Source organism: Aulonocara sp. 'chitande type north' Nkhata Bay, linkage group LG17, assembly GCF_057382095.1.
Source record: "Aulonocara sp. 'chitande type north' Nkhata Bay isolate Kocher_YH1m ecotype deep benthic linkage group LG17, A_spYH_male_GT1.1, whole genome shotgun sequence".
Taxonomy (NCBI): Eukaryota; Metazoa; Chordata; class Actinopteri; order Cichliformes; family Cichlidae; genus Aulonocara; species Aulonocara sp. 'chitande type north' Nkhata Bay.
Genome location: NC_141360.1, coordinates 7122925 through 7146625, shown reverse-complemented (window position 1 = coordinate 7146625; position 23701 = coordinate 7122925). Strand labels below are relative to the sequence as shown.

Sequence of the window (23701 nt, the reverse complement as noted above, 5' to 3'; positions counted from 1 at the left end):
TTTAACGATATAGAGAGGATCGCATCACCTTAAAACCGCACAGACATGGTGTTTCGTTTCATCCATGCACGTAGTCAGTGCAGGCATTTGTCAGTACGACGCTATGAAGGCTGGACGATCCGCTGCTGCTGCTGTTGTTACAGCTGCTGCTGCTGCTGAAGAGTGGTTGCTTGGTCAGCAGCAACGTACCGATGGACACTGAGCTGCTGTGCCTCAGCTTCCAGAAAACCTCAGTGGCTTTCACGCTGATGGTGGAGGGATGTTGCTGTGAGGATGCTGATGCAGTAGTGGATGGGAGTACTTTAGGGGTGCTAAGACTTCCTGTGGGACTGTAGATGATGATGCCATCGCCATCCTTCAGTCTGATGGCTCAAAATACTCTTCAGTCTCCAGCTCTGAGGTAGCTTTAATAGCAAACCTCTTAATTAACTTACTGTAGCCTACCAGAGTCTCACACTTCACTTAAAGTGGGTTCAGTTTATCCTAAATCACTCTTGTGGTGTGACTTCATTACAGATCAAACAAGCAGCTAGTGATCTCTTTAGATTACAGAAGGAGGGCCGGGGAGGGGAGGTGTTGGATATGCTTTCTCTCTCACTCACCATTTAAATCCTAACCAGGAGACTCACATTCAGGAGGATTAGTGTGTTTCCCTTCTCTCATCACCTCCTTATAACAGAATTTTATAAAGAGGGCATTGCTAGGTCACCCACGTGTCAAGCTGCTGTATGCTGAAGGGTCAAATGTACGCAGGGCTTTATTTCCGGTATTTCAGACGCTGAATGCGATAACTGGAGAGATCTGTGCAGTGAAACGTTGGTGGCAATACTCTCTCTCACCGGAGAGACTTTCCATTTTTAGAAGGCATAAAAAAATGACTCGAGGAACAATGCTAAGGACAAAAAGCTTCTCTTTTACCTGGATGTGACACATTCAGGTACTGTTTATGAACCAAGTTTACAAGAACTTGAGCAATGAGGTGCTTGAATTATGCAAGTGGCCTTTATCAAGGTTGGCCTTGTCCCACGAGGCCCAAAGCTCTAGTGGCTGGAGCGGTACAGGTGGGTGGTGTGGCGGGCTTAAAGCCCATGAGACAAAACAGCCCCCCTCCTCCAGCCTCCAGCCTGGTTCTCTCTCAAGAAAATGAAAGCATGCTGAACGACAGGCAGTGGTGAACTCCAAGAATGAGAAGCATGTCCAAGTCTGCTACACTTGTGTGCACACATGTACTCAGAAATGCGATGAAAAACAGAGACTTTTCTTTCAGCTTAGAGCAGTTGGAACAAAGAAAAACTGGAGCGCGATCTGAAAAAAGCAAAAACACAAGCATAAGTGAACAGCTACGCTTCTCACTTTTCACATGTTTTGCATCCTGTCTGAGAGGGTTTTATAAGGATAAGCAGAAGAGAATGGATGGATATGTAAATCTGCTACACTATGACTATAACTGTTAACATCAACACTTTATTTCTCACACAGAAAGTAGTTTAATGTGTAAGCGTGTCAGTGAAAGTAAGTTAAAGCTACCCTTTATAAGTATGCATGTGTGCATAACTCTGCATGGATGGATATTTGCATATATCAGATCTGATCAGATCTCAGGCTGCACATAGGATCCCTCTCTCTCTCTCGCTCTCTCTCTCTCTGTGTATACTTGTGAGCATCTGAGCGAATCCCGTTTGATGTATGCCGAGGAGGTGGGTGTATCCAGCCCAGCCGCTCTGATGTTGGGAGGCAATAACTTCCATCCTACTCAGTCTGCTCTCTACTCTCACTGCTCTCCTGTTTCAGCCAGTCTGTCTGCCTCCTAGCGTAGTACTCTGCTTTCACTCACCATTATTCATCGCCATCTAAGGATATATATATATATTTACACAAACCCACAGAGGCAGACGGAGCACCTTCCTAACGGACCCGAGACTTTGCATTTGGCTGATAGAGATATAAAATATACACCACCCTGCAAAGACATAAAAGTGGGGCTCGATAGCAGTTCTTCTTAAACTGACATTTGTTGTTCCCCGCTACTACATTTTTTCCATCACAAAGGATTTCACAAGCAGCTGCTGAGGTAAGGGAAAGATAGATTTCTCTCCGTTTGACTGTTTTTCACGTGCATTTGTCCCCTGGTGCATCCTGGTCTTCCAGGTTCGGTGCTTGGCAACTTGAGAACACGTTTTTTTAGCATGTTGTGTTTGATCAACTGATTATATTTATTCTGGGCTTCTCTCTGAGCTTATGGATCTCTTAGTGTCTGTGTTGTAATCAGATGAAGCAGTCCGGGCATGCACATACATCTGTGCTAACAAATGATATCTCTTTGTTTATCATTACTCCTCCTACCTGCTGATTCTTCCTCTGAAGTGTTTTGTTAGCAAGGACAAGCATCAGTAAAACTCACTGCTGCTCCAGCTAACCTCTTTCAGCTGGAGCCTGACATGTGCACATATGTGTGGGGTTACAATATAAGCACGCTGTGGTGAAGTGCTGTAACTAGTCAGTGGCCGGTCAGAAGGAGTAAAAGCGAAGGATGGTTGTTGTTCGGAGTGATCATATATGCAACTTCTGCTTGGTTGCCTCTGCATTCAGTGTGCCTCTCTTTGCTTTTCCCTTCCCTGCCCTCTCCCTCCCTCTCTCTGCTCTCTTATGGTCTGCTTGTATTCACAGTCTTGGTCACTGCTCTGCTTGCCTGCCACAGACCATTGGCCATGGTTGGATGGCTAACCGCAGCTACACAACATTAAAAAGGCAAAAAGTTCCTATTTCGCGGGGCATGTTTGCAGGGTACCACTTTGTGTGTGTATGTGTGTGCTATATGCTGCATTTACTGACTTTTGGATTTCTACTCCGTCGCTCAGGTGAAAGGGCACGCGGTTGTTAGCACATAACACACATTGTCCTCAGAGATACAGCTGACCTGCATTTAGTCCTTGCGTGTGTATGTGTGCGTGTTCTGTGTTTGTGTTTGTGTGTGTCAGTGTGATTTCCTTGGAGGTTCAGAGAGGTGAGTCATACCAGCTCAGAGGCTGGTGGCTGTAAGAGTCATTCGGTGTAACGATGCCTTGATGTGCGATTTGCAAATTGACACTGTCTGATGGAACCGTGTATCTGTGAAATGCCAACTTTTCAGGAAATGAAAGCAAGCAGAACTGCCTTTTTAAGCTCAGTCGTCATTCATTTTTAAGGCTTTCTAGTACAGCTGGAAGCAGTTTTGTCATCTCAAGTCTAACAGAACTTTCTCCACACAGAGGGGTTTGTAGTGTTTTCAAGCTAGCCGAGAGACTGCTAAATAACATTAAAAAAAATCCAAATGTTGAATATCTAAGACGTAAAATAAAAGCATGCATATTTAACATAAACAAAACAAATACTAACAGCACACAGAACATGTTTTGTTGATATCTATAACCCGCAGTCGGATCATAGCAGCGTGGTTCTTTGATTGGGAGTGTCTGCTGAAATTCTTCAACAGCTATTTGTTGGATTCCCATGAAAACTCAGACAGACATCTATGGTACCCTGAGGAAGAATCCTGCTGGCTTTGATGATCGCCAGAGTTTCCCTATGAGGCTGTTGTGAAGCTGTGTAAAATGTAAATATAAACAAAATGCAATAATCTGCAAAACTCATAAACTCTGAGCCATTTTTGCCTCTGTAGCATCTATTTTTTTAACAGCAGTTTGTAAATGTCTGTGCTGCTGTTTAATATAAATATACAAAACCTTCCCTGAAACTGACAACATCAGGATGGGAGCATGTGTTGATCTTAAACCTCACATTTTCATGTAACCTTCAGCACTGATGGTGCCCATGTTTTCCAAAAAGAATTTCACATTTTGATTCATCTGGCCACAGAGCAGTTTTCTACTTTTTCACAGTCCATGTTAAATGACCTTTGGTCCAGAGGAGACTGTGACCTTTCCGGCCACTTGTGACTTCTACTTCTTTGCATGACAGAGGTTTAGCCTGCATGTGTGAATGGCACCATAAACTGTGTTTGCATGATCACAGAATCATGCCCGTGTTTAATGCTGTGTCACCCGAAGGCCCGAAGATCACAGGCATCCAGTATTGATTTTCAGCCTTGGCCTTTATGAAGATATTCATATTATGTACCCTAGATGATGAGAATCATGCTTACATTGATAAACATGATTCTGAAATTGTTTCGTAATGTGAAGATTGATGAGTCTCTGTCCATCTTTGCTTCTGATACACGCTGCCTCATTTTATATCCAATCATATTACTGACCTGTTGCCAGTTTAGAATCAGAATCAGAATCAGAAAGGGTTTTATTGCCAAATGTTGAGCAGGTTTACAACATTAGGAAATTGCTGCGGTACTTAGTGCAAAACATACTATCAGATAACGCTTAAATAAACATAAAAATACAGATTGTGTCCAGGGGGAGAAGGGTCAGCTGTGATCTGAGCTGCACGCCCCAGTGTCCTGGAGGTGTACAGGTCCTGCAGAGATGGGAGTCTGCAGCCAATCACCTTCTCAGCAGAGCGCACAACATGCTGCAGTCTCTGTTTGTCCCTGATAGTGGCTGGAGCCACTATCAGGGACATCCCCACGGTGATGGAGGAGGTGAGGATGGACTCGATGATTGCGGTGTAGAACTGCATCATCGTCCGTGTTGGCAGGTTGAATTTCTTCAGCTGCCTCAGGAAGTACATCCTCTGCTGGGCTTTCTTGATGACGGAGGTGATGGTGGGCTCCCACTTCAGGTCCTGGGTGATGGTGGTACCCAGGAAGCGGAATGAGTCCACAGAGGTGATGAGGGTGTCAGTCAGGATGATGGGGGGGAGTGGGGCTGTGTGCTTCCTGAAGTCCACAACAATCTCCACTATCTTCTGGGCATTCAGCACCAGGTTGTTGTGGCTGCACCAGGACACCAGACGTTCAACCTCCCTCCTGTAGGCAGACTCGTCCCCGTCCGAGATGAGTCCAATAACGGTGGTGTCATCTGCAAACTTGATTAGCTTGACAGACTGGTGGGTGGAGGTGCAGCAGTTGGTGTACAGGGAGAAGAGCAGAGGAGAAAGAACACAGCCCTGAGGGGAGCCGGTGCTGATGGTCCGGGAGTCCGAGACATTCTTTCCCAGCCTCACATGCTGCTTCCTGTCCGTCAGGAAGTCAGTGATCCACCGGCAGATGGGATCAGGCACATTCATCTGGGAAAGCTTGCCTTGGAGATGGTCTGGAAGGATGGTGTTGAAGGCAGAGCTGAAGTCCACAAACAGGATCTTGGCGTAGGTTCCTGGGGAGTCCAGATGCTGCAGGTTGAAGTGTAGAGCCATGTTAATAGCATCGTCTACAGACCTGTTGGCTCTGTATGCAAACTGCAGGGGGTCCAGGAGGGGGGCCGTGAGAGTCTTGAGGTAGGAGAGAACCAGGCGCTCAAATGACTTCATGACCACAGATGTCAGAGCCACGGGTCTGTAGTCATTTAATCCAGTGATCCTTGGTTTCTTGGGGACAGGGATTATGGTAGAGGACTTGAAGCAGGCAATTCCTGCCGTGAGGAATTGAAAATGCCAGAAAACACTGGGGCCAGCTCGTTTGCACAGTGTCTGAGGGTGGCAGGTGACACACCGTCTGGGCCATGAGCTTTTCGAGCATTCAGACTCTTAACTGCTTCCTCACATCTGCTTCATGAATATGAAGGGTATTAACTCAGTTAGCTGCAAAATGTTCCTCTAGCTTAGGTCTACTTCATTTGCCGGTCTTTTCTCACCACCTTTTCAACTTTTTTGAGACGTGTCACTGCCATCAAATACCAAACAAGATAATATTTTTCATATAAAAGCAAAATGTATCCGTTTAAACATTTGATATGTTTTCTGTGTTCTACTGTGGATAAAATATGGTTCCAGGAGATCTCAAAATCTGTACACTCTGTTTTTATTTACACGTTGCACAGCATCTCAAACTTTTTGGAATTGGGGTCGTACATTTACATTTTCTGGGGTGAACTAAAAACAGCTTGAAGGGTAAACTGGCCAAGTTTGGTCTTACAGTGGAAACCAGACGCATTAGAGACCAAGCCGTAGGTAGAACTGTAAAGGAAGGCCTCAGCAGCTTAATCTGATGGAAAGTCTATTGAAGCACTAAAGCAGACACACACACACACACACACACACACACACACACACACACACACACACACACACACACACACACACACACACACACACACACACACAGAGACCCTGAGCCCACCCAGAATGTGTAGCCACTTCAGTGAGCATTTAGCATTGCTGCTCTTATGCAGAGCAAACACATGGAACCGTGAACAAAATCATGCTATGCTTTTCTTTCCTCAGCAACCCTGTCGTGTTGTCTGGGTCTGTGTACGTGATGGTCGTGATGATAATTATTTCAGTTTATTATTCTGAAGATAGCTTCCAAACAAAGAAGCAGCTCAAAATACTTCACACAGCACACGACACGAATCCCTCACAGCGTCATCGCAGTGATGTGTGTGCGGGTCTGGTGTGTGTAGAGCAGCGCATGGTGGGAGTGGAGTGTGCGTGAAGTTAGCGGGTGCCAGTAGATACCAGTCTGTGCCCTGGCTGTGTGCCCGGTGCTCCCATGTGGTTTATGTTCTCCAGAATTTCACATCCAAGTTCAAGTTCAAATTTTATTTGCCACATGCAGTGGCAGGTTGCCCTGCAGTGGAATGAACCCGCCCCCCGACCATACACACACAACACAGACATCACATGAGGATACAAGTCAGAGAACGGTAGCATTACAGAAAAAACACTGAAATGTACACTACAATGGGAAAGTACAAGAGGAAAAAAAGAGGCCTCTACTCATGCTGGGCTATAGGAGGACAGCATGAGAACAGGAAACAAAAAACTGACCAGTGACCAGCAACAGGGTTGGGTAGGGGATAAGGAGTAATCCCAGGCAACACAGCAGCCATTCTGCCACTGGGCCGACTCTCCAGCGTGGGCCCAGACCCGCCTTGTGTTCCATTGACTTTTCCGAAGACTTCACCAAACCCATAAATGTCTTTGTTGGCCCACACAGCGTGTGCGTGTTTGTGTACAAATGTGTGCATCAAGTTGATTGCTTAAAAGGATAAGGGTGTCTAATTTCATACTGTAGCAAACAATGCAATGCAAAGACAAAACAGAGCCAGGAACAAAAACAAAAAGAATCAGTTGAGTTTGTGTGAGCTGTCAAAAACACTTCCTTTTATGCGTGTTTGAGGTTAAGCCAATGCAGGGGGGCACAAAGTTGATTTTTTTTATGTCCACAGTATTCAAAGTGTTTAAAAAAGATGTGCTTTCATCAAACAAGTGGCAGAGTTGTGGGTAAGGAGCTTTAGGGCTTCTTAGCACTGCTGTGGGAGGGAGAGGGACTCCTAAGCAGTCAAAGAAGCCAAAAACCCCTTGCTGAGAATACACACTGATACAGTACACAAGCACTAAGAGTTAGAACGCACACACACATGCACCAGCTGAATGAACGCCCAGGGACAGCACTACTAATCTCATTCTCTGTTGACATACTATTCCTCAGCTGTGCCACGCTTTCTGAGCGCTCTCTCGCAGCGTGTTGACATCCTGACGCTGGAGGTGTATTCCCTGCTATCAGAGTCAGCAGAAGGTAAAGTTCACAAAGGGCCAGAGGTGTGTGTATACTCTGTGCCCTCAGCATTTCTGATCTGCAAACCACAGCTGTGCACAGACTGCACTATTTTACAAAACAATAACTCTTTGCAAAAGTTTAGATGAGTTAGCACTTCAGCTGCCTTTAGTAGCAGAGTTCATCTGGAGTGCTGCTGTGAACAGATTAAGAACAAATGCATTAAAAATTCAGACGTGCCCATAAAAAAAAAAAGAAAAGAGAAAAAAAGGATTTGAAAGTACAAATAAAATGAAAAATGTGCAACTTTATCAACTTTGAAAATGGAGACTTTTGTAGAAGTCAGCACTTTGGCCGCAGACGTTCACGAATTGGCTGAGGTGGATCCAGACCATTTTTGGACACAAGCCAGCCATGAAGTCAGCGCCAAGGTAGGCAGATTTCTTTCTTTGCCCTGAAAGCACGTTTTGTGCTTAAAGGCATGTTTGCTGGTGTAGATCTGTGAGCAGTCTAACTACAGACTGAAACAATTTGCTCTATCAGTGTGGGTCTTTTGGTAAACTAATTGAAGCCGTTCAGATCAGTGTTATTCGTATCAACGTCTGTTTACAGGCGCGACTCATTGGTCACCATCACTCCATCACAGAGTATCACATCCCTGGATAAATCCACCATTAGCTGTTTTATGCTTTGCTGGGATATTGTGCAGATGCAGATTATTAGCGATTAAAGTCTGGTATTTGTATTTCCAGTGCAACTCCCTCCACACATTGAAGAGCCTCTTTTTGGTGATCAAGGCAATCTGCAACAGATTCAGTGCTTTGCAGAAAGCTGGTGATTCATCAGACATCTAACGTTTATGCTTTGCTTTCTTTTGTGCTGACAGTCATACCTGACCACCCCTTCCTATGCATGTTGTGACAGTAGCTGTGTTAAAGAACCTGCTTTTAACTTTCCTTGTTTGATTCCTTTCTCTGTTTATTCTTTTATATCTGTGTCATGGTGATGTCAGTTTCAAACTGAGATCTGAAAGGGTTTCAAGCTGTTGTTAAAATTTAAATAACATTATTCCTAAGATGATCTTTTTTTTGTAATATAATCTTTTCATAGATATATGGCAACAGGAATTAGTCCAGTCCTGGAAAAACAATGGGTTATGCGAGTATTGTTACTGAGCTTCACAATGGTGTGTGTGTTTTTGTAGAGTTTCCATGGTGGATGCCTGAGTGGGTGAGTTTAGCTGGACAGGGGTCACTGAGGTGGGCTGCAGTTCTTTGCTGAGTGGGACTGTGGAGATCAGAGGAACAATACAGCAAGGCTTGTTCTTGTTCTTTGGTTTTCGGGGTGAGTGGGGGACACTGGCCCTGGTTTTCATTTTTCAGCAAGACGACACATTCAAAGCGTTTCACGGCACCGCTGTCCTCCACCCACCTCACCAAATACTTACCCATATTTTTAATTGTGCTGTATTTGCTAGTACGGACTGCGAACAAGCCCGGGGATAAGGTTTCTAATGTTATCAGAAAGGAAACAGAAGTTTTCAAGTCATTACAACACAGCTGGCAGCAATAAGAGCTTTCTAAACAAAATACCTTATAATGTGATCATATTATAAGTAAATGCTTAAAGCGATTATCAAACTTAGGCACTTGCATTTTAGATTCACCCCCTCAGACGTTGATGATGTACTTACCTTGTGATAAAAAGTGAAAAAACATACAGATGGATTTTCAGGTAAAGATTCAAGGTTCAAACCAGCAGGACATTTCTCAAGGACCAACAATGGCTTTGTCCATCCTTACATTGTTCCCTCCCTTAAGTATCCCCACCACTGATTCTTAATGGATTCCTGGCATTGACAGGCAGGAAAAAACAGAGTCTGTCGTGAGTGGAGTCAAGACTGCTGAAGGGAACGTGGGACTTCCTTAATGGAAATTTCATTGCCAAATACTGTGTTTTAATTGGCTGGATGCAGGAGGCAGGAACTTCCTGTTGGAGTGTTGTTAGAAGTAACCACTCCCTGTGAAAGGCCAAGGTTTTGTGTATGCATGACTTTATGCTCATGTGTGTTCTAATCAAGGAATAATGTTTTGTTGTTCAGAATATTTACTTATAAGATGTGTGGATGCACTGTGAAGTTCTTGGGAGGATTGTGTTTTTGGTGTGCACAGTAGACACTGAGATAGAGCAAAGCTTTCCATCCACTGAAGTTCAGCTGCTATTATCACGTGACACACTCTACTCTCTGAAACATGAATTGGCCTTTGATTGCATTGCATAATTTGCAGTACAGTGCTCTAGTGAAGCTGTCTGTGCAGCGCATGCACTGCTTTACCACTCAGTTTGCAATTACTGATGCCACCACATTAACCTGTAATTGGCCAGATGTGTAAAAGGGGCATGAAAGTGTGTGGCATTACTGGCATTTGCATGTTTTATATAAATGCCTTTTATACAAACCTTTTCCTTTGATTTGTATAAAAGCAGTTGCATTTACCTGTGTATGGGCAATGCTTACAAGCAAGTACCGTATATTTAAAGCTTGCTCTGAACCTTTCGAGCATGTCATGGATCTCAGTCCCACCCAATCAGCCACCTGAAGGCTGTGATTATATGTTTTCCTCAAATAGAAGTTCATTGCCGTCACTTCACAGCCTTCACTGTGCTGCACTTAATGTATGCTTACATTGAGTGATGCGACCAGTGTTTAGACTTCAATTATCAGCTGTCTGTATACTCTGCATCCACAAGTTTGTTCCATGTGAGCTTGCTAACTGAATTACATTGACTCCTACTGCTCTTGCTGACAGCATGAATGATGATGAGGGATTATGGGCAAACCACAGCTATGCAGTAGAAGAGTATATGGAAGGATACGGTTGTGGTCAAAAGTTTACATGCACTCATCATGGGCATAAATTTGATGGTAATTCTTGGCTTTTAATGATATCTTTGAACCATTCTTTTTACAAGGTGGAATAACTGTACAGCATACATCCCCACGGGATCAAAAGTATATATATATATATACAGCCTGACTAATATCTGGTTACCTTAGCAAGTTATAATTCTGTCTGGATATTTGGCAAATATTTGAATTGGTAGGTTGCATTTAAATTCGTTGGTTTTCTGACATCTTCCTAGCTTTTATGCGTAGTCCACAAATTTTCAAGAAAGGTTGAGAATGGGGCCTCGGTAAGGCCATTCCAAAAACTTTGTCCAAAACCAATTTTGAGTTGTGTTTGGGATCATTGTCACACACCAGAAACGCCTAATTTCAACCATCTAGCTGTTGTGTTCAGGTGAAGTTGAAGATTTTGTTGGTAGTCCCCATCCTTCATTATTCCATCCACTTTGTACAATGTACCAGCACACCTAACAGCAAAACTGCTTGACCGTTGGTACAGTTGGTACCAACTGGTTCTTAGGTTTGAATGGCTAACCTTCCATCTCTGAACATGCCATTGTGGCTAAGTAGCTCAATGTTTCTGTTTCTAAACATCCTAACCAGTTTCCTCTCATCTGACAGTGACAATTTGGATCTTCTTCCAGACCTTGGCACACATACAGTTGTTTAAACCGATGATCCTGGACTCTGTATTTTTTTTTATAAATAGCCGATTAAACCCTGATGAGTGTACGGAAACTTCTAACCACAACTGCACATGATTTGAATATGTGGAAGAGTATCAGAGTTTAATTTTTCCTTAGAAGATTGCAAAGTTAACTGTTGGCTGGTTCTTACATATTGCACATTCTACCCAATCGCTCAAAGTGCTTTATACAACATGCCTCATTCACCCATTCATACAAGCTATTTTTTCTATGCTTAAGTGCTTTCTGTGTAACATTCACACCCAGCCACACTCCAATGGATTCATCGGAGAGCAACTTGAGGTTAGCATCTTGCCCAGGGATATTTGGCATTCAGACTGGAGCAGCCAGGGATTCAACCACCAGCTTCCCAATTAGTAGATGACCTGTTCTACCTCCTGAGCTACAGTCACTGTGTTCATGGTTAGCTACTTTTCAAGCTCAGTATCTTTGGATTATGGACAGTTATTTGGGGAGAAAAAAAAATGAGATCCTGGAGAAAAAACAAATTTTCAAACACACACCACTGTTGCAGGCACTTTAAACCAGGCACAACTGGTATCTTCCATTTGCATAACTGCAGTGGCAGCAGACCCATGCTTCCTGTTGGCAAGAAACAGCAGCAGCAGCAGCGTGGCACTGCAGATGTCAGAGACATGTCAGTCTTCTTGTTATTTCTCAGAGTATGCGTTTGATGAATAGATCCACATCTAAGATATCTCCCTCTTTGTTACACATTATATATAGATTCCATTCATTTAAAGGTTATCTGCATTTGTGTTCTCCTGCTGCTTGTGTCTTCCACCATGCCTGCAGGTGTGTGGGCTTTTAAGTCAGTTTTTCTTTGTTTTGTCACAGAAGTTTCTGAATGTGAACGTGCAACGCCTCCAAGTGTTTGAGAGTACGCTTCTGTGAACCTTTGAGAACCGAGCGATGGTTTTTATGTCTGTCTTGTGCTCGAAATCCCCAACACTACTCTCAGGACAACCACAACACATGCTTTCTCTATCTAACGACTCATCTTTCTAATGAAAATTTTATGCCTCTTGTCTGCAAGCCAAAGAGAAAATTGTCCTTATGCCTTTTCCACCCTCTCTGTTCTCCATCTTCTTGTTCTAGCTATGCCCCACACACTGGCACACACGTACAGATTACAGATGCAGGCTCACCTCATGTTGTGTCTAATGTACATATCGCTTTCCCCTGGCGTTAAAAACTGACACGTTTGAGGTTATAGGAGTAAAGATGAAAGGCATAGATGAAACAAAGATGGGATAAAGAAGAAGTGAGATGATGGGTAGCAGGTGAGATTGAAGAGTTTTTCTGTGTAAAAGAATCCAACGTGTGTGTGTGTGTGTGTGTGTGTGTGTGTGTGTGTGTGTGTGTGTGTGTGTGTGTGTGTGTGTGTGTTCAGAACAGTTGTTTGATGTTCTTCCCACCTTCACATCCCATAATAAGTTACATGAAACTTTGGAATGCAGATCAACAGATGAATGCTTTGGTGCTGCATGCACTGTATGTGAGTTTATGGTTGTGTATGAACGTGTGAAATCACACTGCTGATGTATGTAGTGTTAATTTACACACACGCATGCATAAGCCATGAGATGTTAGAGGTGTGTTTGTGTGCGTTCATTGCGGTCAGAAAATTTCTCGTGTGAGTTTGTCGGTTTTGCAGGGTGTTTGTCCTCATTGGAGCTGCTGCATGAGTGGGATTTAATGAGCCTCAACCTTGGCCATCTCCCCCACCTTTGAGTGTGCGTTTGTGCGTTTCAGCTCCTATCAGCATTTTGCCAGAACTGCTAAAACACTTATTTCCCCCAGTCACAAAACAAGCGGATACTTTTGTTCAAAAAGTGTTTACTCAGCGTTCTCTTCTCACATAGCATTGAATGTTTGGGCCAAATGTGTCCCCACGTCTGAAGTTTTTCTAGTGGCCACATTTGACCTTGATTGACTGTGTTGACTCAAAGTAATCCAGCTTCTGGGGCTTGACCACAGGTTCACCTGTTATAGACCAGCTGTCAGGTGTTTTGTCACATTTAGGCACACCTTCCATGACCCAGGTCAAGTCTGGCTCGTGGTTTTTGGGACACATCTGGCTCACGCGTACATGCCAAAACGTCATATTAGGGCAAAATGTGTCTGCTAGTCATGGATAGCATCATTTTAGCCACAATACAAGAGCTCCCCCTGTATTCCCACTGAATTTTGAGAAAATCAAGATTGCATACAACTTATAAAATTTAATTTAACTCTCAGGGGCGACAAAAAATACTTAGTAAATAAAAAATGGCAAAAAAAGACCATTTAAAATTTCCATATACGCGATCAATCAATGGAAAAAAATGTGTGTTAGAGGCAAACATGGCTTCATGTATACACAGGTCGAATAGCCTGTCACATTAGCTCAGAAATAGTGGCAGTTCATAGTGAGTAACACTTTGATTCGGTGACAGGCGGCAGGATCAGGCTAACAAACACAGCAGACTTGGCAGGCAGAACATCAACAGCTGGCAGGCAACAGGTAAGAGGCAGGGAAATCGAAGCTTTAGATCAAAGGAAACCTGCTGCTGTAGTAACATTAGGCTTATCAGATATGTGTAGAAAACTGTGCTGGGAATTCTTAAGCTGCCGCTCGATGTTTGCCTTTCACAAATGTATAGATCTGCTTCTGATGAAGCACTCCCTTTCCAAGCACTGTGGAAAAAGAGGGGAAATTTAAAGGACGCGGCTGGAGTATCATTTACTGCCCTCAGTATCCCCAAATTCAACTAATGCCCCTGATATGTGGAACCTCAGCACAGACTTCAAAAAGCAAGTCAGCAGTGTGTGGCGAGGGGGAGCGGGGAAGGCACAGGTGTCACTGTGACACAATCAGGCAAGATTGCAGCACTTGAACAGGCACACCCGCCATGAATAACTCTAATCAGCAGGACTGCATCCGCAAGGGCCTTTTCTGACTGTCACTCAGGGCCAAGTGTTTGAAGCCACTTTTCATTTTTAAAGCCAGCTCCTCCAAATATACTTAGCAGTAGAGATTGAATCCAAATGACATCCTTTAAAAAATGTTTTGGCAGCAAACAAAATCAAAGGATAAAGGGATTAAGGACAGGCTAAAATTAGGGGTTAGTTAAACAGCTCTTCATGAAAGCAAATAGGTTGCCAGCAACAAATAATTACAGCTTTAATTCACTATTCGAAAGGGAAATTATTTTATTAAGCTGCAAGACAAAAATAGTGATCTGCAAGAGCGCGTTGGCGCACTCGTAGCCGTGGATGCTCAGGCACAAACCGGGCCAACTGCAGTTAGAAAGATATGAAGATCTAAAGTTCACAGACAGCTCTCTGATGAGCTGTGTGTGAACATTAGCTGTGATTATGAACAAATGATGGCCGTCACTGTGGTTTAACTGTACAGGAACAACAAAGATTCAGCCACAAAGTCACACCAGAAAGTTTGTATGGATCACATAATCTCCATAGATCTGTACAGTATAAATTCAAATTTTCCTGACATCTCACAATGTGATGCTCACTGAAACTGTAAGCATTCATTTTCCAGTGTCTTGGTAAAAAACAAAGAAATAGAAACTGAAATTCCAATTTCACTTCACCAAATCCCCCAAAACTCTCTATAAACATTCAAAAGTTTGACTAGCTGTCGTTTTCCATTTTCTTACGGCCTGCGGAATGCCAGAAGTTGCTGACACGGTGCCATTATCTCCCTGTTCTCCCCGGTGACTAAAATCCACACAGACAGCATAGCCAATCAGATAACAGATAGCCCCTGATTTCAAATCAGCGCCGCACGCCTTTCATCCTGCTGCTAGAAAGCATTTTGCTTGACAGATAGGTTCCTGCCGAGTGTTTACTGTAAGCAGCATGTGAAAAACGGACATAATGAGAAAGGAGACGGGGGGGGGGGCAGACGTATGATGTATGATATGGTGCTCCTGTTGAAGATGCAGAAACAATGAGGGGAGGGGAGGAAAGAGCAAGAAAGTAGAGGAATGGTGGAGAAAAATAGAAAGCATAGAGTGAATAGGATGAGGAAGAGGTGATGAGACGTGGGAGACAAAATCCGTCTTTCAGCTCTCCTCCCATGTCAGCTGGAAGAAGCTGGGTGGAGAGATGTTAAAGGAATGAATGGGTAAAAAAAAAGAGTGAGAGAGATTGTCATTACTGCATTCCAGAGGCCATGTTTCCCCGTATCTCTGACTGCCTGTATGTATGCCTCCAAATCAGATATTTCCATCAGTCAGCCATGGGTTCCTGAAACACTGAGGTAGCTCATTTTTTTCCCATTTTTATCCAGCAAATCAGATCAGAGAGATAAAGGAAGGGAAGCAGGCCAAAAGACAGACTGGGGATAGACAGAGGAAGCAGATGAGAAGGCGCCAGTGACGGTTGAAAAGAGGAGGGAGAGGGAGAGGAGAATCTGCATCTTTGATATATTTGACTTCTTTAATGAGGGTTCGGGTCTCACCAGCATACTACTCGATGATGTGCCTTTCGTCACTCCACTGTCGTATTTCCTCTGTGACATTAATGAAACTCTCATCCGAGCCCGGTACCAAACCTCAGAGTAAATTGGTTTCCTCGCCACTATGATCACTGGTTGCACCGCATATTTGGAATGGATGGAGAAGACCTTCCTGTTCAAATTAAGCAGCTTGGCCAGCTGTCAGTGTGAATTAGTGTAACCATAAAATGGAATAAATGTTTCAGACTTTCATGAGCAGGGTGCAGACTGACAACCTGTAGTGTACTTGTCCAGAGAGAGGCATGGAGAATTTGCAGTTGTCCTGCACATCGTTATGCGCTTCACAAATATATGCAGTGAGCATCTGATATTTAATATTTTTTTTTATATTAGCATTTCAAGTTGCTACAATTATGTTACATTACTACTGTTAGACTTTGTGTCTACTATTTGCCACAGTTAGCCAAATGTATGTTTCTCTAAGCACCATTTACTCAACACCAGTATTGGGGTTGTTAGAATAGTAATGTATTACATGTTACTTGTTACTTTTCTCAAAATTAATGCAGTACCTTACTTAATTTCTCTCTCTCTACTTGTTACATTACTTTCTCTTTTCTCAGTACAATGAGTAAAGCCCAAATGCTATAAACGTGAATGCCATAGTGATTCTATATAAAAACCGTGAACAGGTAGAGATGGAGGCTGTGAGCCTGACTGCTCATCACTGAAGTTCTGGTTCTGGCTGCTGGGCTGGGGTCTGCTTACACTCAGCTTTTATGTAATTTGGGGTTCTTGGCTCGCTTTGTGTTAGCATGTTGTCTGTGCAGATTCTTGCTGAAGTTTTGTTAGTAGTTTAAGTAGTATGCAGCTGTTTCTGTCCTGGATGCAGTTTGCTTTTATTTTTATTGCACAATGATAAAGCGCAATGTCCATATTCCTGTTCCCCGCATTATTAATATATTCTTCCTACTAACTTTTAATTTTGTAATAAAGAGTGTTAGAAAAAAATATTAGAAGGATTTGAGTTTTATTAATGTTCGTTTGAGAGTAAAATCTTGTGAAAAAAGTCAAACTTCTACTTTGCCTTTAATCTCTTTTTTTTTATGTGGTCCTAATATTCTGTCATGGTCCTTTACAAGCAAGTCAAAGTATCACTGTGACTTACATTTATGATTAAATACAACAACATTTCTAAGTACATCTTCAGAGAGCTAAGCATGGTTTTACTCATTAGGCTGGTTTTGCAGTGCCATATGGAGATTTTTGGATGTGACGGACACAGCGTTGCGTTGGCACCTACTCCAGCACTTTGGGACTAAAAGAAAAATCACTGTGAGGTTAAAAAGGCAAAATGCTTTTAGAGTTTGAAAAATTAATTTAACAATAACCTTCCCTCATACATAATTAAGGCTGGAAATCAACAATTATTTTACAAAACAACACAGATTTTAAACCAAAGATATAATTAGACATATCTCTAGATAGACTTGCATTATACATTTGACATATTAGCATCAAAACTGGAAAAAACATTACAGTTATAGAACAGATGCTACTACTATCATCGCAGTTTGTGTGGCCATGCAGTTTCCCAGTAGACTGCTATAGTTGACACATGCTTTTCCAGCCTGCATCATGGCACAAAAGGAAACCAAGAGTGACCCACTGACGCTTTGTTTTTCTGTGTCATGATGCGAGCACTGTGCATTGTCTGCAGCTGACTAAGCCTCTTCAAATCTCTCATTGCAGTGCAGCACTTTGGCCACAACCCAGAGCCCCAGATTTAGCCCTAACCATTTCAACTGGGACACGCGTGCCAACTGTGGTTTAGTATGGAGAGAAGTAACTAGCCTGAATAATGAACCCAATTTGCCACCAGGAACGAGCAGATGGGTAATATTTAGCCTGTCTCTTCAGTCCGGTCCTGATGCGTCTTTATCTGAGCGTCTTGCCGTGTGTTTGTTTACTGTGTAAAGATAGAGGCTGTCTAGATAACCTGCACATCTCTATTTTTTATCTGCCCGTAGATTTATGGTTAACCTGTATCTTCTGTATATGCGTCGGTGTACACTATGCATGGGCTTGCACTCATCTGCCTTCTTTATCGACATTGAAAACATGATCCTCCTTCCCTCCCTCATCCTCCTGGGTTATTTTTATCTTGAATGCTCGTAAGCTCGTAAGTCTTTCTTTTTACGCACCCCTCAGTGGCTTCTATCTTCCTTTCACATCGCGTGCTCTCTTTCTCCCTCTGCTTCTTTGCTCTTTCTCTCCATCCATTCATTAGGGCTGTGTGAGAGTGAAGCTGCCAGTGAGGAGATGAAAGACTCCAGAGTGGGGTTTTTATCACAGATACACATAAACACATAGGCTGTCCTACTAGTGCAGCGTGCATGCGCACTGAAATGAATGCATGCGTTTAGGTTTGTTTCTCCGGCATTCTGCCAGTGTTTTTTTTTTTTTTTTAAATTCAAACACATCGCCCTGGTGCTGCTGGATCATTCGTCAGATTCCAAACCAATTCTGTCTGTTGGTGTGCACCTCAAAAATAACCAGGATAAGTCAGTTACCAGAAAACCATGACAGTGAATTTTAGATTTATTTTTTAAAAAGAGTATGTGTGCCTCCCTCTGATCTCCCTGTGGGTGAGTATGCAGTTACATGCATTTAGCTTGTTGGAAATAAAGGCTCTGCATTTCGTTCTGTCACACACAAATACACAATGCCGATATTATTAGAGCTTCAACTTACAAATATTTTCAGTTGTGGTAATGTGGTTAAGTCCAAATTCCAAAAACAATTAACTTACACTGATACGAAACAAAGAAAAACAAGCAGGAAACTCTATTATCGGAATATTTCAAGTCAGGAAATGTTTGACCTTTTTATGAATGACTTTTTATTCACAATCAATTATTTTTAATAGGTGATTAATTGATCAAGTGCGTTACATTGCTACATCACCTTGTCTATAATTAAATTGCCTCTCATGACTTTAATGAAACATTTTGAACACAATGAAGGCAAATGTTGTTTTTACGTTTTGTTTTGTTTTTTACATTAAACTACATTGCAGCATTTAATTTGCCCCACAATGTGGAAATCTTGTCTTTTGTCATCTTGTATGAATTGTTGGTGGATTGGATCCAGTGTTGCTCAGCTGGGTCCTGACGTTTCCATGCGGAAGCCCAGCTGATGCTTGACATACAGCTTTATGGGGTGTTTAACATGGTGGTGAATGGGAAGGGGATAAGCTGACAGGCAGAAAGAGCCCCCCTTTGATGGGATTAGTACAGTGGCAGACAGGGACTAGTACTTTAGATTGATTAAAGTGTAATCCCGATGGATAATCATGCCTCCTAATGTGGCATGTGTGGCCAGCATCCTTCTGCAGCCCCCCATCTATATTCACAACAATATCTAAATCTCATTTGCACTCTCTGAGCTGTCACTCTGTCTGTCTTATTCATTTTTTACATTCCTTATTATGGTGTTTCTTGAATTTTGGTTCTTGATAAAGGTCAGGAGGAAGGGAGATGAGATGGCAAAGATAGGAAGTGAACACTGGCTGTGACGTCCTCCATCACTCAGCTTAGAGGATTTAAAGTACGGTATCTATCTTTACTCTACTTCAGTCTTCTGCTTTTGCGTGTGTTTTGGTCGACACAGAAGAGTTAGTGACTCCCTCACTGGGATAAATGCGCTTCTACTAGGAAAATAAAGCTTCACATATCGGAACCATGTCAATTGTAATGAGCTGTGCAAGGGACAAGTGAAAGAAAATGAAATAAAGAGGAAAAAATGTCACATACCACTCCACACACATGTCGATCACTGTAAATAACATGGACAAAAATATATATAATAAATAAATGAAATGCTAAAAACTTTAAGGTAAATGTATATGTATAATTTTTTCTGAACCTATTCGAGCTGAAAAATGAAAATCTGCTACATATTATTGAACTGGTTTGCAAAGTGGAGCCCAGCATGGTTCCACGCTTTAAACTTGGTTCTTGAATCAGAACTTTTGTGTCTGTCTTTATTCTTTGTGTGTTTGGCTGTCTCAGATTTCTACAAATTCAGACTCGGACATCTACAAATTTTAGCTTTAGCTCAGAGTTCACGTTTGACCCATCTAACCGATTCGCATAGAAATGCTAGATGAATTTCATGTGTTTGCTGTTAATCTAGAGATTTAGTTGTCTTGCCACAGACCTCTAAACTGCTTGCACACGTCTCATATCGCCAGATTATCAGATTAGACTGATTTTTGAAATTTATTAAAGAGTTAAGCAGGTTCTAAGATTGTAGCTGTTAAATCCAGCTTAACAGCATAGATGTTGGAACCTTCATTCAGTTAAAAAAAAGCAGATTGGGTATTTTATTAACTTTCCAGCTGTGTCTGGTTTCTCAAATGTGAGGAAATGTGCCCGAGAACTCAGGAACAGAAGTCCTGCTGTTGTTGTTCTATAACATTACAATGAGCACACTGGTTTCTTTACAGTTGTAATAAGAATGACCGTTGAATGCCTAATTATGAAAGCCCTAATTATGAATGACATTCTGGAAAAAAGTATAGCCACATGTGAATTAATAATAGACTTAAAAAAGCCCCAAGACACAATAAATGACCATTTTACTATACAGCTCAAAATGTGCCTTTCATGTGCCTTCTGTTAGCACTGCCAGAGCGAGCTGGGAATTTCTATTATCTACAGTCACAGAAAATTCTGTCCATTTTTTTCCAGGCATCATTCCCAGTATGTGATTAATGGGAACACTGTGCATAGAGGGCACTGACAGTATGTAAGAGAGTGGTTACGCAGGCATTATCGTGATGGGGAAGAAAAGCTGTAAGCTCTGCAGAGTCTCTGTGTGATAGCAGGGAATTGGAAGTTGTCTGCAGCCCAGAAAAGGAGGAATGCTATATATATTTAACAAATCCCCAGTCTGGATGAATTTGTCTTATTTGTATGTGATATTTGTTAATTTGTTATGAGATTAAAATGTTATTACATTTTGTTTATTGGGTTTTTTCGAGCTGGTGGGGGGGTGTATTTGGCATGTTTGTCGTCTATAAAAACTACCTTGTTTATTCATACTCTCAACTATTTATTGTGCCATTTTGGGGTATTGTGAGAAAAAAGAGGCAACACAGGCATTTGTAACAAATTGGATAGTGGGGGAATAAGAAGAACAAAGAACGGTTGCACATTAGCAATTAGGAGGGGAAAAGAAAGCCTGAAAAATAATGACTCTTAGGCAACCGCGTTACAACAGTCAGGCTATTTGTTTCAGCTTCACACAGCAATCACACAAACATACTGGGCAATTTTGCAGACTTGGTCATGTTAATTCCTCCTCCTGGTTCATTTTTCTCACTTGCGCAAGCTGTACATTTTTTCTCCTTTCTTTTTTGCTCAGTGATTTCATTATATCAATGCAACTCAAGTAGTGACATCCTATCCTGGCAGACAAAGAAGGGAACAGGGAAGGAAATCAATTTTGAGAGAATAGAGAGATAAGATCCCCACTGTTATGTGGTGAGATGAGAGAACAGAGATGTGGTTGACACGAATCCTGCAGCTAGTCATAATAAAACCTTGCAGGGTTTTTTTTTATGTTGTATGTAACTGACAGAATTATTGACCCATATGTTTCAATCTAAGAAAAGCATGTGAAGCCAAAAGAGCTAAAGCTAATCATTTGCTTTTTAACATGTTAGTTGTAATCAGGGTTACTCTTGGTAAGCTAACTGCATATCTAATCTTTAACTGAGCACCAAAAACCCTGTTTGCTATAGGGTGTATTCACACACATTCATAGTACATTCTCCTTATGCCTTTGATTTCTTTCAGTTAAGTGTTTTGCCAAATGACACTTCAACATGCGGTCATCGGAAGAACCAGGGATCAAACCACTAACCTCATGATTGGTAGACCGCCAGCTGAAGCTGTTCTCACAATCAGAAATTACACAGTATTATTACTAGGAAGCTGATAGATTAAATACAGTCTAACGGCTGATTCAACTGCACTGGACTTCTCATATCCACTGACGTTGAGTAATATCTGGGGCTACAGTGCATGTGTGAAAATGGCTTAAGCCATCTGTACTGTATGTTTCTGACCATCTGCTCTCTCTACAGTGGTCGAAATGTCAATGCTTTTGATGGCAAGGTGACCAGATTAAACATTTTGACTTCTCCCACATTGCTTAGTGCGTGACGTGTACAAATTAGTCACCAAGTAACAGATGGTTACTAAGTAACTGACACTAAGTAACAGCAGTAGATATGTTATTGGTTTGCCAATCCATTACATCCTGTTCTATATTTGAAATATAGGAAACTGCTGACTTGACTTTGATTGATTCTGGGAAATAGTGACAGCGTGATAGACTGGTGACTTGTCCACACTGCCACCGCCTCCCATTGGGAAAAAGCCCAAGCCCAGTGACCTTAAACAGCATGAAAGGGTGTGGATGATGGATGAGTGGATGGATCGATGTGTTATATTGCCGTACATCCTATTACCCGTGTGCCAAATAGAACAGCTGTATAGCAGATTAATGTTGCTCCCATTTCTCCATCAGTTATGCTTAATCATCTTTTTATGGTTCTGCATTTTTTAAGAGGGGTAGCATGTTGTATGTTGACCTTAGCAACTCATTTTGGCCTTTGCTCCCAACCAAAAAGCTAGCAAAAACAAAACACAACAATGGATGAACTGCTTAAAACTGGTCATCTGAAGCAAGTCAGTCCCTTTAGAAGTGTTAAAATTTCCAAATAATCAGCATGGTCAATGGACAGGTTCTTGTGTATATAAGTCAAAACACTTCATCACGACCCATTCACCCAAGCACTTTTTTTCTATTTCTAAGTGCTTTCTATCTAATGTTCACCCAAGCACTCACGCAGTGAAGGCATTAGGAACAGCTCTGAGTTTAGTATCTTGCCGAAGGATACTTTGGCACACAGACTGGAGCAGCCAGGGACTGAACAATCAACCTTCCAATAAGCAGATGACCTGCTCCACCTCCTGAGCCCATGACCCCAATGGAAAACAAGCATTCTTCCAGCCTAGTTCAAAGTAAAACCATATAAGAGGTGAGTTTGTTTGTAACTCACCCTTTTGGATTGTGTAAAGAGTAAAAATTAGGAACGTGGATGCATCTTAATGCTGTCTGCTTGCCCTCACCTGTGTAACTTTAACTTTAGCTTTAGCTTTAAAATCACCATCCAGCAGTGTTTATATGTACGCGACATGGGACTTATTCACCTCTTCTGATGTTTTATAAACATCAGCTGCAACTTTACAGTAACCATCAAAATAGGTTCTTAGATGGTAGCATTATCGCTCATTTAACAGCTACTTAGCTATCAGTTTACCATTTATTAATGATGTTTGCTATAGTAAAAACACCCTGTCATTTGCAGTCTGCAGGCTCTCAAACATATTAATAGATTAGCTTGGGTCTAATATTTCATGTCATTGTAAATTAAATAATGGTTCAGAAAAATAATTGGAAGATATTGCTCGGGGCGTTTAGGAGGCAGTGGGCATTTATCTTTGTTTGGCATTTTATAAGCTGACTGATCTATCAATTAGCTTCTTGCTGTTCAGCCCGATTAAAATGTGGTTAATGTGACACTGCAGCTATTTTTGGCGATAACTCATTCAAGTGTGTTTGATTTCTGCCCCTTGCGATTTGAAATTCAGCTTTTTTTGATTCTTATGTTCCCCTCGCTTCTTCGCTTCTTACCAAGTGTGAAGATCCGGTAAAGCTGCCGAACACTGTGCCCATCCCCCAAAGTCTAATAAGTTTTTATTAGTTTGCAGTGCTGTTATTTTGTAGTTACTTTTTCAACCTTAACAGACAGGTTGACATCCAGCGCATGTATTTCCCAGGTCAGTTGTCCAAAGCTGGGGGGGTTGGGGGTCACGCTTTTGTTGCCACACATGTGATAGGAGGAAAAAAAGGAGCTGAGGCAGAAAGCAGAAACAAGT

General features: G+C 42.1%; 1 protein-coding gene across 3 annotated transcripts in view; it reads left to right on the top strand.

The window, feature by feature from the left end:
• Nucleotides 1–23701, top strand: part of kank4 (KN motif and ankyrin repeat domains 4) — a 91176-nt gene that overhangs the window by 232 nt on the left and 67243 nt on the right. For 2 of the 3 annotated variants that reach the window (XM_086268889.1, XM_086268885.1), the window contains exon 1: nucleotides 1774–2071. The exons of the other annotated variant lie outside the window; for it this stretch is intronic. The gene's annotated coding sequence lies outside the window, so the exon portion shown is untranslated. Of the gene's footprint in view, nucleotides 1–1773; nucleotides 2072–23701 lie in introns of those variants that run through there. 3 annotated transcript variants of the gene reach the window in all.